Genomic DNA, 16,617 nt, shown 5'->3' with positions numbered 1-16,617 from the left:
CTTATACACTGAACTAAATATGGTAAATACCTATTAACTATTTATATCTCAGTAAGTTTTGTCTAATTTTAAATACAAAAACATTTTTGTTCATATTATAATACCTAATTATCTTATGTGTTATGTATATATATTTAATGTATCAATGCATAACAATTATTGCAAAGTGGCACTATATGTGCATTACTTCCGCTTTATAACTATTATATAAACCTTTGGTAATAATTTAAAAAAAATAAAAATAAAATGTAAACAATGAAGGTTTATCAAATTTATTAGAATCACATATTTTATTGTTTATACAACATTATAACAATTACTATGTATTAAAACTATTATATATAATATAATATATAGGCACCTTTGCTAAATTTTATAATATTATATTATAAAAAAAAAAAACTTTGCCACGGTAATATAATAATATCACATACCTAGTTAGATAGCAATAGCACTGTGATATAATATTTAAATTCAAATATTGTTTAGGTTAAAAAAACCTATGAAATAATGATTTTTTTCACATCTATATACATTATACTATACAAATTTAATAGAATTAATTTGTTTTGCAAATTTTGCAGCAAAAAAAAAAAGAAAAAAAAAAGTATATCCATTCAAAACGGTATTAATTACATACTACATACAAATAATTTCATAGAATAGTACTATTTATCACATATCGACAAAATATTACCAACATAAATAATCTTTTTTTTTTTTTTTATAAACTAGAATTCTGTTTTGTACACTTTAATCTCAGTTCACGAAATTTCTTATTGATACTTTATAATATTTTTTATGGGGAATCACTCATTCTACCCCAAGTATACAATAATACAAACAAATAAAATTGAAAATTAGTATTAAATAAAAACTAATTAATTGGCAAAGAAACATCTCATTGTGAAATCATAAACTCTCTGCAATTATTATTTCGTTAAAAAATAACACACCAAATAGATTAGCAGTTACGGTGAACGCATTATGCACATTAGTAACAGCCGAGTAGTCTATTGTTTTTATATTGATATAGTAAAACTCATTTCAAAAAGATCGATTGTATTTTAATCGTTAGCAATCATTGATTTTTCCCAAGGAGAATAACTAAAGTAATATTATGCTTGTTAAAATCAAACAAATAATATGAAATATATTTTAGTAATAACTTGAAATATTTAAAAATAAATGTGTCGTGTTAAACATGGGTGGATAATTTTTTTTCTTTTTTTTCATGCCATACCTGTGGTTAATATTTACACCGACTGTTTTGACGCTAGGCGTTTTTAAAGGGTGGCAACGATTTAAAGTGCTTTGTGCAGGTATTACAGAAAAAGCTTATTATGCCAACATTTGTAATTTGTATTTTTTCCATGTTTTTTTTTTTTTTTTTTTTTACTCCCACGCATGGAGATTAAAGTTCATACTCGCGGCACGCACGTACAATATTATCTATTTAAGAGACAATAAACTACACGTGATATGTGTATAATAATACAAAGGATGTTTTTTATTTACCATATTTTAGAAAGATTTTGCAAAACATTAATCAATCGTAGTTGTTCCCTTTATCTATATTATTTTTAGCATCACTACTATAAGTACCTAAAGGTCATCTTCGTTTGCACCGTATCTAGTCAGTTGCAATAAAATAAAAAGTTTGATGAAATAGAAATTTCACATGTGGCGCCATCTGTCTTATTTCACAGCTTCTTTTTAAAATTTTTTTACAGAATCTCATTCGCTTGAATGTGTTACAATAGTATATCAGAAGTTGTTTAATTTAGAAAAAAGTAATAGGATTTTTAATGAATTAATTACGATTAAATCAAAATTTTGTAAATAAGGAACGGGCTATAATGTAATAATGTAATAAAAATATGTACATTAATTTATAAATATAGTTTATATATTTTGTTGGAAAAAAAATTAATTTAATTATAATATATAACGTATAAAATAAAACGTATAAATAAAACGTTCAAAATATCCCAGTTACGAACTCCACCCCCCCCCCCCCCCAGAAAAGGTTGGGTAATAAAGATTGTACATATTAATTTAAATAACTTAATATTTTTGAATAAAATAAATAACACACACATAAAAAATGATATAAATCTCCGTATTATTGTTTTAATTGTATACAAGAAATGCGTCGTGAACAGAAATCTGCTTATACGAAAAGTCTCGTCTGCCAGTCTGTCACTCTGTAGTTATCAGTTTGGTCCCCGACAGTCAGAAAGCAATTATTATTATTCGTCCGTATTTATCCATGAGTCGTGCACGAGCTCCATATAATATAATATTGTGTATCTGTATATATAGATATCATGGTGCAAGTGCATCGATGCACCGTCTGCTGTTTCGTGTAACTTTTGCGCATTTATTTGTGTGAGTGGGGTGCGTGTATTTATTTATAATAATACGATACAGAATAGAGTATAATTATATGCACAGTGAAATGCACCGCAGACACATTAAAAAAAAAAAAAAAAAAAATTATAATAACAAAAAAACCCAACGCCTTTTTACGCAGTAGCACATTCCACCAAATCCCAACGGTGACTCCGATCTCATTCTGTGTCCGAATTACTTTTGCTTCTCCACCGCCGAACAAACTAATTAAGTCATCATTTACTGTCGCCCGTCAATGTCTCAAATCCTCATCTCCACCCATCCAACATGTGGCTCAGACTGCAGTCAGTCCTAAGTGTGGTACTACCGTTCAAGACGCGTATTCCCACCTGAAAACCATCGCCAAGATCCGACCACGAGTTTTGAAGTAAATCACGAGAGTCGATATGTTTTGCATTCCGGTTGAATGAGGAGGTTTTTTTCGACTTACCATCATTGGTGTCGACTATTACCACTCGCACATCCTCTTCAACCCGATCCATAAATAATAATAATAATAGTAATAATACTGAAGAAATAATACGACGGGGAAAAAAAATGAGAAACAACGAATTCCTATATGTATGGAGAAAATTGAAATTCCTAAAACGTTCGGAAACGAAAGATATATTTTATTATTTTTTTTCCCAAGTCCGTATAATGACTTCCTATTGTAAGGTGACTATTTTTTTTCTAGTTTTTATTTTTATTTTTATTTTACGCTCGTGAATTAAACTCAACGGAAACGATGATTCAAAGGACCGAACCGTATCCGATTTATTATCGCCGTCGACAGTGTCGAGAAATACCACGGTGAGTGTGTGCGCAAATGTATTTTCAAAATAATTCATATTATATGTTTTTTTTTCGATTACGCATTCAGTCAGTCATTTTTCCTCTAAATTATTTATTAGCTGGTTCTGTCTGTACCCAACTTACTGGATATTGCTATTGTTGTAACGAAAAATTTCAAAGAGTTATTCCGACATGCAAAATCGCAAACTAAATTTACAGTTGTTTATGTACAACAACATTTGTATTATTTTTAATAAAAGTATAAAGTTAATTTGATACATTCTTAAACGAAATACGGACATTCTTACAGTATACGCTTATCTAGAATTACCCAGTAATTTTGTTAAATTTCTCTAGGTCAAGAATTTTAAGATTATTAAATATCTATTAAGTAAATGAGCATAATACATTTCAAACTTCAAAGAAGTATTTGATCGATCGAATAAGAAAGTATATTATTAATAAAACTGAATAGCAAAAAAAAATAAAAATTCTATTTGGATTACTTTATTTTAGATTCTGAGCGTAGTGAGGAATGTATTAATTTTACCATGATGTGTGTTTTTAATTTTTTTATTTTGTGGCGGTCACCACGTTTTGGGGCAGTAAGAGTGCTTCGATTTTCAACTTCAGTACCTCGTTCGATCAGAAAGTAAATCTAGTTGGTACTTTGGGGGTGAGAAGTAAAAAATGCTCAATATTTTTCTAAATAATCGGGATAAATAAATTAAAAATTAAGGGAAAAACGGGAAATTTTACGCACAATCAGTTTTCGACAAAATCAATTTGGGTTTTTGATGTAACTTTAAAACAAATGACCACACATTAAAGAAATTTTCACTTAATGTTTATATAAGTATATTCTGTCAACCATGCAATTTTCAAAAAATGTCGACGAAAGTGAACAATTTATAGGTATATGCAATTTTCGATCATTATTAGTTTTTTTTTTTAAAATTAATATCGATCAAAATTTATTTTTTTGGGTAGAAAAGCTTGAAAATTTAATACAAGGCTCCTAACATATTGTTACAATAGCAGTTGAAAAATAAAATAAATTCATAGTCACAATTTTTTTTTATATGCATTCAAAGTTTGAATTTTGACAAAATACGTAAAAATCACAAAAATTTGTAAATTATTTTATGCTAGAAATTCATAAAAAATGTTCTTTTTAATAATATTGGTAATGTTTAGGAATTGATTTTTTACGTGTTGTGTTCATCAAGTGCTTCTGCAACATTGGGTGGCATCTTCAGGTCGGGCGTATTGAGGTGTACAGTGCGCATTCCTCCACTATGTGTTTAATGGTTAGTATTTGGTTGCATGTGTTGCATATTGGTTGGGGTTTTTTACTGATAAGGTATGAATGTGTGAGTGCAGAATGTCCGATTCTGATACGGGTGATTGCGGTGTATAAGCGTCTGTTAAATTGAGGGGAGGTGTGCCACCTTTTGATTTTTTTTTTTATGTTTTTGAGTTTGTTGGTTGTTGGTATTAAATTCCATTGGTTTTGCCAAATTGAGAGTATTTTTTCATTAATAGAGTTTGTTATGTCCATGGAAGATATGTTATTTAAAGTAAGGGCTGAGATATTTTTAGTCGCTAAGTCAGCATATTTGTCGGCTCTTTCATTTCTTGCAATGTCAGTGTGGAAAGGGACCCACATGAATTCTATATTTTTTTTTGTTTCGATTATTTTTGATTGGATATTTAGAGTTATTAAATTTTTGGTGGATAGGTTTTTAAGAGCTAGTAAGGTGCTAAGAGAATCACTGATTATAAGTATGTCGTTAGATTCTAGCGTGTTTGCTAGTTTTACCCCTTCGTAGATGGCATAATTATCAGCAGAGAAAAATGTATTTGTTGGGTAGAAAAACTTAAAAATTTAATACAATGCTCCTGACATATTGTTACAATAGCAGTTGAAAAATATTAAAAATACATTGCCATGATTTTTTTTATAAGCATTTAAATTTCAAATTTTGACTAAATACGTAAAAATTACGGCAATGTTTAAATTATCTTAGATAGAAATTCATAAAAGTTTTTCTTTTTAAATCTAAGATTTGAAAATGTTTAATAATCTATAATATATCCTAGACAGATAAACCGTCTCCGCTCAGAATCGTTTTTCGTATACAATGATATACTATCATTCGATTCAAATTTAATTATATCCGTTACAGTAACCCACTTGTAACCTACTGTAAGCAGAGCGACATCCACGACTAACCCTATTTTTTGTATGCAAAAAAAAATATGTTTAAATGGAAATTTTAAATATTAAGAGCGCTTAATAATTATAGAGATTTCCAAAATTTTACACTTTGATTATCATCAGCATGATAATAAGTTTAATTGGAACTGGATGCATTTATCTTAATCTCATAGTTAAATTATTCCATAATGTTTTTAATAATCTAAGGAGTTAGATTTTTTTGTTTTTTTTTTTACCTTAGCAGTATAACTTATAACATAGTCATAATACTCTTGCTTACTTCAGCCATGTAAAGCCATCATCGTTATAAGTTTTTATTAATTGAAGTTTACAATACTATTTTTTGATTGATTGATTTAATTCATAATTACTATATTATGTGTCCAAGCGTATTAATTATAAATGGTAAGAAATGTAGGAATTGTACTCATCAGATTAGGTAAAAGCTGCAGAAATTAAATGGTTTGAGGAATATATAGGAATTTTAAGGAGGATATATTTTAGGGGACCACCATTAACAAAATTTTGTAAAATATACAACTTTCAACAAGAATTTATTTTAATATTCTTCATTAAAGTTATGAGATTGAATATTAAAAAGATTTTGTTTCCTAGTTATAATGATATTGGTGTTGATACTACTGTACTTTTTATTACTTTAAATTTACCAACTAGGTATTTCTAGTTATTTTAAAAATCATTTTTCTTATTTAATTTGGTAATTTACACAACTTTCCTTTTAGTAACTATTTATTAATTGTAGACTACAAATGCGCTGTTATAATTATTATAATTAATATTATTTGAAATATACCTAGAATTTAACAACTTCTAAATTAAATTAAACAATTTCTTAGCCAATTTTTCAACTATATAAAGTCAGACTTTAAAATATTTATATATATATATATATATATATATAATAATATTTGATTATTCATGATAATATATCGCCAGTAAATGTTCAACTTATAGCAAACCTTCAGAGGTAATTATAAAATTGTTAGTTAGTTTAGATATCTATAGAATTATAAACTATCTAATACACAAAAATGTCGTGCCATAGTGTTTTATTGAACTCCTCTAAAACGGTTTAACCGATTTTCATAAAATGTTGTGTATATTTGGTAGGTATGAGAATACGTTTTAAGCTAATTTAAAAAGTGAATTTATCATCCCCGGGAGGTTCTCAAACAGGATTTTTGAGATTTACGATAGATATTTTTGTTTATAGATTGTTGCATTGATTTTAAAGCTATTTTAATAATTATTTTTGGTTAAAAATGGTTTCTATTGACTGCTATTGACTATAGGATAAATAATTAGTACAAATTAGTTTTTTAAAGTAGGCTTAGTTGTACTTAGAGCTGCTAATCTACGGATTTGTTTATGTCATTAAAAATGCCAGCAAGATGCCAAAGTGTCAATTTTTGTTGTAGAGCAAGTTATAAACGTGACAAATAGAAGAGGGTAAAGAACAGACAATCAAATCCAATCCGATAATACAAATTTTTGTGTGACTATGGCACAATTGCGTGAATCTCAGTCACAAGAGGCATGAGATGAACTCAATGAAAAACGCATAGTGGAAAAAAGACAAGCACGTCGACTCGTAGTTGACACACACACATAAAATGACTGACAACGCCAACAAGTAGATCGACTACATCGAGCATTAAAGCATTTACATCAATTTCATTCTTTCGTTTAGCATTCGAGTATGCGCCCGATATTGAATATTACGGTCATTCAAAAGTAGAGATTGCTGCTATGGACAAGAAATTCCGCATTTGTAATGCGCTTAAATTCAAAAATGAGCCAGCTGGTATGTGTTGCGCGTCAAGAAAAGTGCAACTACTGGAAATTGAAACTCCACATTGTAGAAATTTCCGAGGAGAAGATGAATTACTACCACGAGTCTCTATTATTACCACAGATGTCCCAATTGAATTCAAATAGGTTCAATTTCCAATTAGATTGGCATTCGCAATGAAAATTAATAAGCCTCAAGGCCAAACTATGTTTGTTTGTGGCTTAGATTTGGACACACTGCGTTTTTCACATGGACAATTATACGTGGCATGTCCTCGAATAGGTAAACCATACAGTTTGTTTGTGTGGGCTAAAGACGGATTCACTAAAAATATCGTACACTCCATTGCACTAAGAGATTGATAGTGTTTTTTTTTTTTTTTTTTTTAAATTTAAATGTGTGATATAGATGATGTAATTTGAAATTAATTAGCTAAGATAATAAAAGTACAATGAATTCAAAAAAATGAATATTTGGTATTTTTTTTATTGTTCCCAGTATTCCATTCCTTTTTCAGTCATAAACCAGTAATCACATTATGATAATTTAGTTATTTTTTATTTGACTACCAATATATTCATTAGAAATAATTTATATGGAAAAACAACGTTTGCCGTATCAGCTAGTTTTTGTATAAATATTATATACTTAATACGAACTATTCTCATAATATTTTGGTGTACAAACATAATTTTAATTGATTATAATTATAGATATAGGTTTGTAATTGTTTATATTTTTGAGGTAAAATAATAACACACACGATTACAAAAACATGTATGTATGCGGGTAAGATATCAACAGTCCTATTTTAAGAAACTCTGTTCAAAGAGTAATTTTAATTCTAAATGTTATTTATTTGTATGCAAACACAACGCATTACATTATTATACAACAAACGTTTTTGTCTTTTCTAGAGCCACTTTAAAGGTACTTAACTACTTTACGTAGCAACAATAATTTGTTGATCACAATAAATTATTCACGTAGATGAGTCTATTTCCATAAATAAATATTTTATCAAAATAAAAATTTATTATTTTCAGCGCTTGTCCGATCTAATCCAGTTAAGCTGTCTTCTTATTTTTTTAGGCTTGTTATTTTAAAAACAAAAAATTAAAATTAAAGAGTTCCTCTAAACTCCAAAGCAGTATATTTAATTGGTGTGCAGTTAATTTAACGTGTCATGCCACATTTTTTTTCTCTTCCAAAATCGGTTGTCTGTATTGTTTGTTTAGTTTTGTGAAAAGAACATCAGATTAGTGTACAATATTTTCCCGCTGAAATTTACTTTGTACCAAAATTTAATTTGATACACGTTCTACCTAGTGCCGAGTTATGTAATTCGATTTGGAGTAACAATTTATCAGTTTTCACGATCTTTGTTTATTTTGACGGTGGCAGTGGCTACGACGACGACAACAGTGCATACGAAGGAAATAACACATATACTCGACGAACACACGTAGAATTGATAAAGTTTAACGTTCACAAACTATACAACCTTACCCTCTAACCGTTTGGCGTTGGTGGTTGTACATGCATACCTTCATAACTTCATGTACATATATGTAGTGATATACTCGTATTTCTGTACAATTAATATATAGTTATATGTTTGTAACAACATAATAAGTAATATTATTTTATGTTCAAAATATTGATTGTCTGCCAAATAATGATGTAATGTTTATATGTTTGGCCCATAGTTTCCAGCGGTATTAATATATTAATATATTAATATATTATAATATACCTATTAATGATCGATTTCTAATCTGAATAGTTGCGAATTAATTAAATTGATTATATTGAGTCAACTTAAAGAAGGTTGTCGTACCTATTATGTATTATTTGACAGTTGTAAGTTAATTTATTTAAGTTGAATCATGTTTTTAATCATTGTCTAGGTCACACAACGTAACATCCAACCTTTTCTAAATAATACAATTTCTTATTTTACACTAACTACTACAGTGGCTTGATGTTTATGTTAACTTTATCATTATACTCGAATACTCGATTATGTACTATAATGTATTTTATCTGTTAATTATATGGAAAAAACTAAGTAGTCAAAACAACCATTTATACGTTAACTATTTAACTTATAGAAACAATATAAAGTTAAAATATTAACTGACTAAGTTAAAAAGTTGAAAATATAGCTTTTTTACTTGAATTTGTGAGAGAGCTTTTAAGTTATACCAGATGTAAAATTGTGACTAGTCACTGAATTTCATAAATGGACATCAGTTTCTACATACACGAAATATGGCCAAAATTGTTGTTCTCATGTCATACATTATTACATTTTATAAATAAGTAATAATTATTGTACGTATATTTAATTTTATATACAGATTTTATAATTTTGCAAACATAATGAAAAACTTAGTACAAATACACAAATCCTTTAAGCTAGATAGATTTTTACAATCGATAAGTGCAACAAAAATTATTTTTAAAAAGACATAAGTACTTTGACTTTATGTGGGCCAATGAAAGGTTCAAACAACGAGTGTATTGAAAAATACGCCAATTGAATGAATGTAGTTTAATTTTCTATTCATTAATTATAATACAATTCTGGTAATACACAAGTAACAAATAAACGTCTTTAGTATATACGTATTTAAACAATTATGTATAATTTATTTTATTGAATTAATTCCTAGTTGTAGGCTCAATAATAATACAGTTGTATAGTACCATCAGTGGCGTATTTTGGGTGATTTCTCGGGGGGTGTCAACATTTATTGAACCTCACAAACAAAATTTTTAGTATTATTTACTAATGTAAAAAGACATTGAATTAATTTTTTAACAAAATTAATATGTTAGGAATTGACAAGAAGTTTTACATTTGATAAAAATAGTATACTATAAAATAAGTAACAACACCGGGGACAACACTAATATCCAATATATTAGGACTTTTTTTTAAATGTCGGGGGTGTCAAGACATGGAGGACACCCCCCCCTCCAAAAATACGCCACTGAGTACCATCATATTATAGGTAAGTTATTTATACAGTATTAACATAATGTAAACTAATCAATATATAATCAATAATTTGAGTGACGCTTTAAGTTATATAAACTATTGATGCAAAAATCAAAGACAGATAAATTGCAATAATAAAATAAAAAATGTTGTATAGGTATCGTGCTTATACTGCCTGTATGTCATAGCAAGACGTATTCATCAGTGATTGATATATTTTATGAAGTTTATCAGTCATGGGATTGATCCCAGTTGTGAAGTGGCTACATATCAAACAAGTCTATACATAATATTACTATGTGTGTTATCAGGTAGAACGTTTTAAAAATGTTGGAAGGTGGAGAGAATAGATGCAGGGAGATAAATAATGCTATGTATTACGCAATATTTTAATATATTATATCAATGTTTGTGGTTTAGTGTTTTTCGGAATGTTCACCATCTCCAAAAACAAATCACGAAATGGGATACAAAAATATTTACCATGTATATTGTTATATAAGCGCTGTTGTAGCCAGTCGGTCGATTCGACTACCAATTTTTTCCTATCCTATTTCGACACCCCGCACGACTGCCTTGGTAATAACCGTCGTCAAAATGTATGCGTCTATGAGAAATACTTTCAGAGCTTTGCTTTTGTGCATGGAAAAAAATGCGTGCGTGTGTGTGTGTGTGTGTATCTATAGCACCCTATAACACTTGGAAAGTGTTATCCATTTTCAACGACGTTATCACACGACATTTTGGGGTGCCCATACAGGTATAAGCTATGTTGTTCACAAAATATATTTTAGGTGGACTCAGGTTCAATTTTTGACGGTAAATGATTCCGGCCCTAATATTATACTGTTTCGATATCCTATCATATACACGACAATTTTCATGATTCCTGCACGTCAGATGCTTAATTAATTCAATTTAATTTTTGGTGCATTAAAAACCTCGATGATATATTTTATTTTTTTGCTATGTTATACGTGGCGTGCAAACGGGCACACTATTTCAATCGAAATATCTCCCGTGCGCAAATATAAATATAACTTACACAGAACATGATACTAATTTGATCCAAAAATTCAATAATGTATATATATAATATTATTATACAGACGCAATATAATATACATACACATCCGTTTGTGTGTGTGTTATGCGTTAATGTATACACCGTGAGTTTTCAGTATTGTAATTTTATTAATTAAAAATAGTATCCATATATCAACTATGCAGGTGATGAGTAATACAACTCTTTTGAATATTTTATTCATAATTTATTTGTTTTTATCGATTTTAATAAATGTTAGTCAACCGTAATACCTACGTATATAATATATAAGTTCATATTATTACTAAATTATTTTAAGCTATACTCAACTACTGATATAATTCTATCAATTTATTATTTTTGTGAATTCTATATGAGTATTAGAACAGCGTTTTGAAGCTTCTGTATCAAAACATTGAACAATTTCTTTTTATGACCAAAATATTGTTCTTTGATCCCATAATTCAATAAATACACACACTGTATGTGACACACATGTGTAGCTAATGTAAAATAATATGCAAATTATTCAAAGTCTAAATTAAAGAATAGTAGCATCCCATTGGCCTTTATAATATATATTTGGTTATTTAAAGAAACAATATATATTCGTGCCGTTTGAAGTGGTTAGTAATGTGTATTTAGGGTGTAAGGTTAAAAGGAAGAAATAAAATAAAATTTATTTAAAAAAAAAAAAGATTTTCAGGAATAGTCTTTAAGATAATTATAACGATTTTGAATTCCAAACAAAAACTCAGTTACCCAACATAACTAAACATGTCACCAATCATTTATATCTAGGAAAAATATTACCCCTAAAAACGATTGAACGTCGTCAATTAAACGAAATTACTGTGATATAGATGTTTATTCAGTGTTTATGATTTTCCTCATGGTTTCGTACGTTATTTTATTGCTAGAAAAAATAATGGAAAATTCAAAATGGTTTTCCGAAAGTATATAAATAATATAAAATAATATTAAAAAAAATATGTCCTCGAGCATTTTGAAAAAAAATCTTATCAGGTAATATTATGATGGATAATTTTTACCGATAAAAGAAAAAAATTATCGAAACCATTAGGTATTTTGCTCGATAACAAAAGCTGCACCAACCCCATGAATAAAATATATATATATCGGTAGAAAGGTTACCCCTCTGAGAGTTTTGATATAGAAACAGTACCTGGACAAAGAAGCGAGAAAAACTCCTTGAGCGAAAAAAGATACATACGACGATAATTTATTACTTTAAGCCTTTTTTGTTAAACGTTAACGTGTAAGAGTATACGTTATTTTTTAAATGGAAATTAAAGTTCCGAAAATCTCATTGAAACTGCCCACCCGAAAAAGACCCTTTAGTTTTCAATTATTTATATTTTATTATGACATATCTTTGGTGAAGCATTTATCGTTCTTCCTAGAAATTGTTTTCCCCACATAAGTTTTTTTTTTAAATTTTTTGTTGAATGAAATTGTATACAAAATTGTGTAAAACTAAACTTAACCTTATAATTGGTTAAAAAATTAATTTGTATAATGCAAACAAATTCGTATGATTAATTAAATATTTAAAAATTTATAATTTTCAGAATATAACTGTAACATATTTTACTGTATATGTATAGGTATTAAAAATTCAATTTTTTTAAAAAATTGTTAAATACGTAAATAAATATAATGTTTACTATTCAACGTAATAATTTATATTTTTCTTTCTCAATCAAAGTTAATATTAATTAGATTTACTCATTTAATGACCTTATAAAATGATTAAAATATATCTCTTTATAATAAACCGAACTTATAAACTGTAAAAACTGTTCTACATTCTAGAACATATTTTAAAGACCATTACTGGACATAACTAATAACTGACTACCTAACTTAGATGATAACTAACACTAGTTATAAAACATATTATATCATCACCTGTATGACCACAAATAAGACTTTAATATACAAATTTATATTTTATTTAAACAGATAACTTCGATTTATAGTAGGTACAATGTTTATGTGGAAACAGAGATCAAAAGAGAAATCGGTTTTTAAACTTAAGCAAACTATCACATCACATATACATATATACGAAGCTTGTCCCAAAAGTAAAGTCTTCTTAATTATAAAAAAGGGGGTAAGTGGGTGCTGTATATCGCTCTGCTGTACATTAGGGGGTGGGGTGGACCTCTGTCCTCTGACTAGGGTAGGTTAAATTTGAATCCAATGATAGGTATCATTGTACACGAAAAACGATTCTGAACGGAGATGATTTGTCAGTCTAGGATATATTATACTTTATATTTAAATATTGTCATATATTTTGATATATTGTTATATGTTGTTATGTATTTTTAAATTAGGACGCATTTTGAATAAGGAATGGCATCAAAAAAAAAAAAAAAACCAAAAATACTGCATTTAGTCATCAATTCATAATATCTTAAATTATCATAGATATACATTATATACCTGGTTTGAGGATAAATCGTTATCCTTACCTGATTTCATAAAAATTTAAAATTCAAACGCACTTAAAATTTTTCCTATAATGATGCTTCGAGATTTCTCTATAGCTACTTAACTTATGGAAAACATAGTGTTGTATTTTTAATCCTTAGTTATAAACGCAAAAATTTTTATGATTTTTCAACTTCAAAATGACTTGCAAATTTTCGCATTTTCGACAGATTTCGTAAAATTTTGAACTATAAACGCTTATTAAAATAAATTGTGACTTACGATTTTTAATTTTTTTTAACTACAATAAGAACAACTCATAAGGAACCTTGTATTAAATTTTCAAGTTTTTTGGTCGTCCAACATTTTTTTATCAACACTTCAAAAAAAATTCTCAAAAAAATTGAAAATTTCAGTGGTCTATAAATAACACAAAAAAAGTCAAAATGAAAATTTCAAGTATTTACAGTGATTAGTTTTTGAATGACAACCATAAAAAAAAAATCGATTTGGTCGAAAACTGACCGTTTTTCTGTCATTTTTTTTTTGTTTTTCTCGATTTTTTTGAAAACTGTTGGAAAATGTTTACTTTTGACCTCTATTATAATGCACCAAGGATATTCATTTTTCCATCGGAAACCACTCCCAAAGTTTGAAATTGAAGCATTATTTCAACTAGTTATGCTGTACACAGACACAAAAAAAAAAACACACATCATTGTAAAATCAATACATCACTACGTTCAGAATCTAAAATCGAAAAAATACTTTATTAAAAAACCTAGCATTTCAGGTCATCGGTTTTTTATGGCTTAACGCAATTTTTCTCACAAATTTCTTTTTTTGGGGGGAATAAATGCCTCCACTCCATTAACTGTTGTTTTTATTTTGGCGTAAAGTGGTAGACCTACGTTTCATCTCCTGTCACTATTAAGTCCTAAAATACAGCTCCTTCTTCAGCATACAGCTCCAAAACCTCGTGGGAACTTTCGATCCGTCTGCGTTTGTGATCCTCTGTACGCATTTTTGGTACCCATCTTGCACTACACTTTCAGTACCCGCCAGATCACTTTTACATCTGTGAATCGAGGACTTGGGTATTTGTAACTTTTCTTCAAGTTCTCGAATGGCCAAACGTCAATATTCACGAAGTTCTGATTCAACCTGTTCTTAGAAATCGTCAGAAACAGATGGCCTTCCACTTCAGGCTTCATCATGAATATTCATCCTCCCATTTGAAAATTCTCTGCACCACTTCCTCATATTTTTAATTGACATAGGGGTTGATCTATAAGAGTTACACAGTTGTCGATGTATGGCTACCGGCGTCTCACCACGCGAGTGAAGAAAACAGATTACAACGTGAAGCTAACACTGAGCATGGACAGATAAGAAGGCGGACACTGACGAGGTTGTCGTTCTCATTTCGTTCAAGTGTCATGAAGGTACTACACGCTCGATCCAGCTAATTCAAATTTTCTTAGAAAGAGAAGAAATTTACGGTCATATCAGAGTTACCAACTAATAAAAATAAAATGTTCCTTGGCTGCTAGAAAATTGGAGACCTTACTTTTGGGACAAGCCTCGTATTATTATAGTATAAACGAATAGAATAATTAAAAATAAATAAAATATTTAGTTTTAGCTTTTCAAAAAAAAAAAATTCATTCTGAAAATATTTTAAAGATACTAAATATATGGGGTTTTTGGTAAAATTTTTACAAAATAATATTATTAGGTATGATAAATAAAAAAAAAAATTTAAAAACTGATTTGGGTATGAACATTAGTTGTGTAGCAATAATATTTATCTCATTTTAACTCTTTCCCGTAACTTGAGTTTGATTTTTGGTATTGTTTTTTCTCGTTTCCAAAGATAATCACAGGATATTAATATTATAAAAATCGTTTATGCCTTCACATTTTTTTCTCGATTTTTTTAATCGCATTCTACTAGATTTGCATAAATAATAAAGATTTTAAATTTATAAAAAAAAAACAAGCCAAGCAAGAAACAGTATTTAATATTTCATAATTTTGATATTTTATACTAAAAGATTTTGTCAGGAAATTAGTTATTATAAATGTGTTCATTTTTGAAGACTTAAAGTTTGAAAAACGGGTACAATATATTTAAAAATTAAAAATATGTATTTTTTAGATATTACGGTTTATTTATTTTTTTTTTTTAGATATTTTTGTTTTATATGGATTCAACAAAGATATTGCTTATGAGTGGATTTCTATAATTTGAGAGACGAGCATCAAAAAAATATATAGTTTATTTTCGAATGCAGGTACTTACTTGAATTAGTTACAAATTTATTTGCTTAAAATATTAATAAAACAGAATTTGAAAAGAATTTAGTAAAGTTAAGATGGTTTAAATTCTTGGATAGTTTAAAAAGAATGGGTGGATGGATTTTTTGGGTAGTATTTTTTGGTTTTCATTGATTAAGATTGACGTTTAGATGGTCTCATCTCACCACATTAGGGGAGTTTAGTGTCTGTTTGATTTATATGACCTTTGTGAGTATTGGTTAATAGTGTGGTTTTAGGAAGTGGCATGAGTTGAAGAACTATTGTTCGATAATGTAGTACATGCATGACGCATCGTGAGTTTTGGAGACAGTGATTTTTGTGTTGGATGTAAAATTGTACATGGACCATTTATAAATGTAATAACCTGGTCAAAATATTGAGTTAAACTCAAACATTAGAAATAGACAATTTCTCATTATCTTAATGACCCTGGTGCTTTTGGGATGATATTAATTTTCACTTGATTATGGAATTGATAATATTTGGCTAGTATGTTTTGATGAAGATTCATCATACACGTCAGATTATATGTGGAGGTTTGACGATTAGTTGAATTTAAA

General features: G+C 28.3%; 1 protein-coding gene and 1 pseudogene across 1 annotated transcript in view; one reads left to right on the top strand and one right to left on the bottom strand.

Moving 5' to 3' along the window:
- LOC149055839 (uncharacterized) overlaps positions 1 to 7,369 on the top strand; it is a 32,252-nt pseudogene extending 24,883 nt beyond the window's left edge.
- LOC107166231 (lachesin-like) overlaps positions 1 to 16,617 on the bottom strand; it is a 249,005-nt gene that overhangs the window by 220,516 nt on the left and 11,872 nt on the right. The window lies entirely within an intron of this gene.

The sequence above is a fragment of the Diuraphis noxia genome, unplaced genomic scaffold (assembly GCF_037042655.1).
Source record: "Diuraphis noxia isolate RWA-SAM2 unplaced genomic scaffold, SU_Dnox_SAM2 contig0004, whole genome shotgun sequence".
Classification (NCBI taxonomy): Eukaryota; Metazoa; Arthropoda; class Insecta; order Hemiptera; family Aphididae; genus Diuraphis; species Diuraphis noxia.
This window is presented reverse-complemented; position numbering and strand designations above follow the sequence as displayed.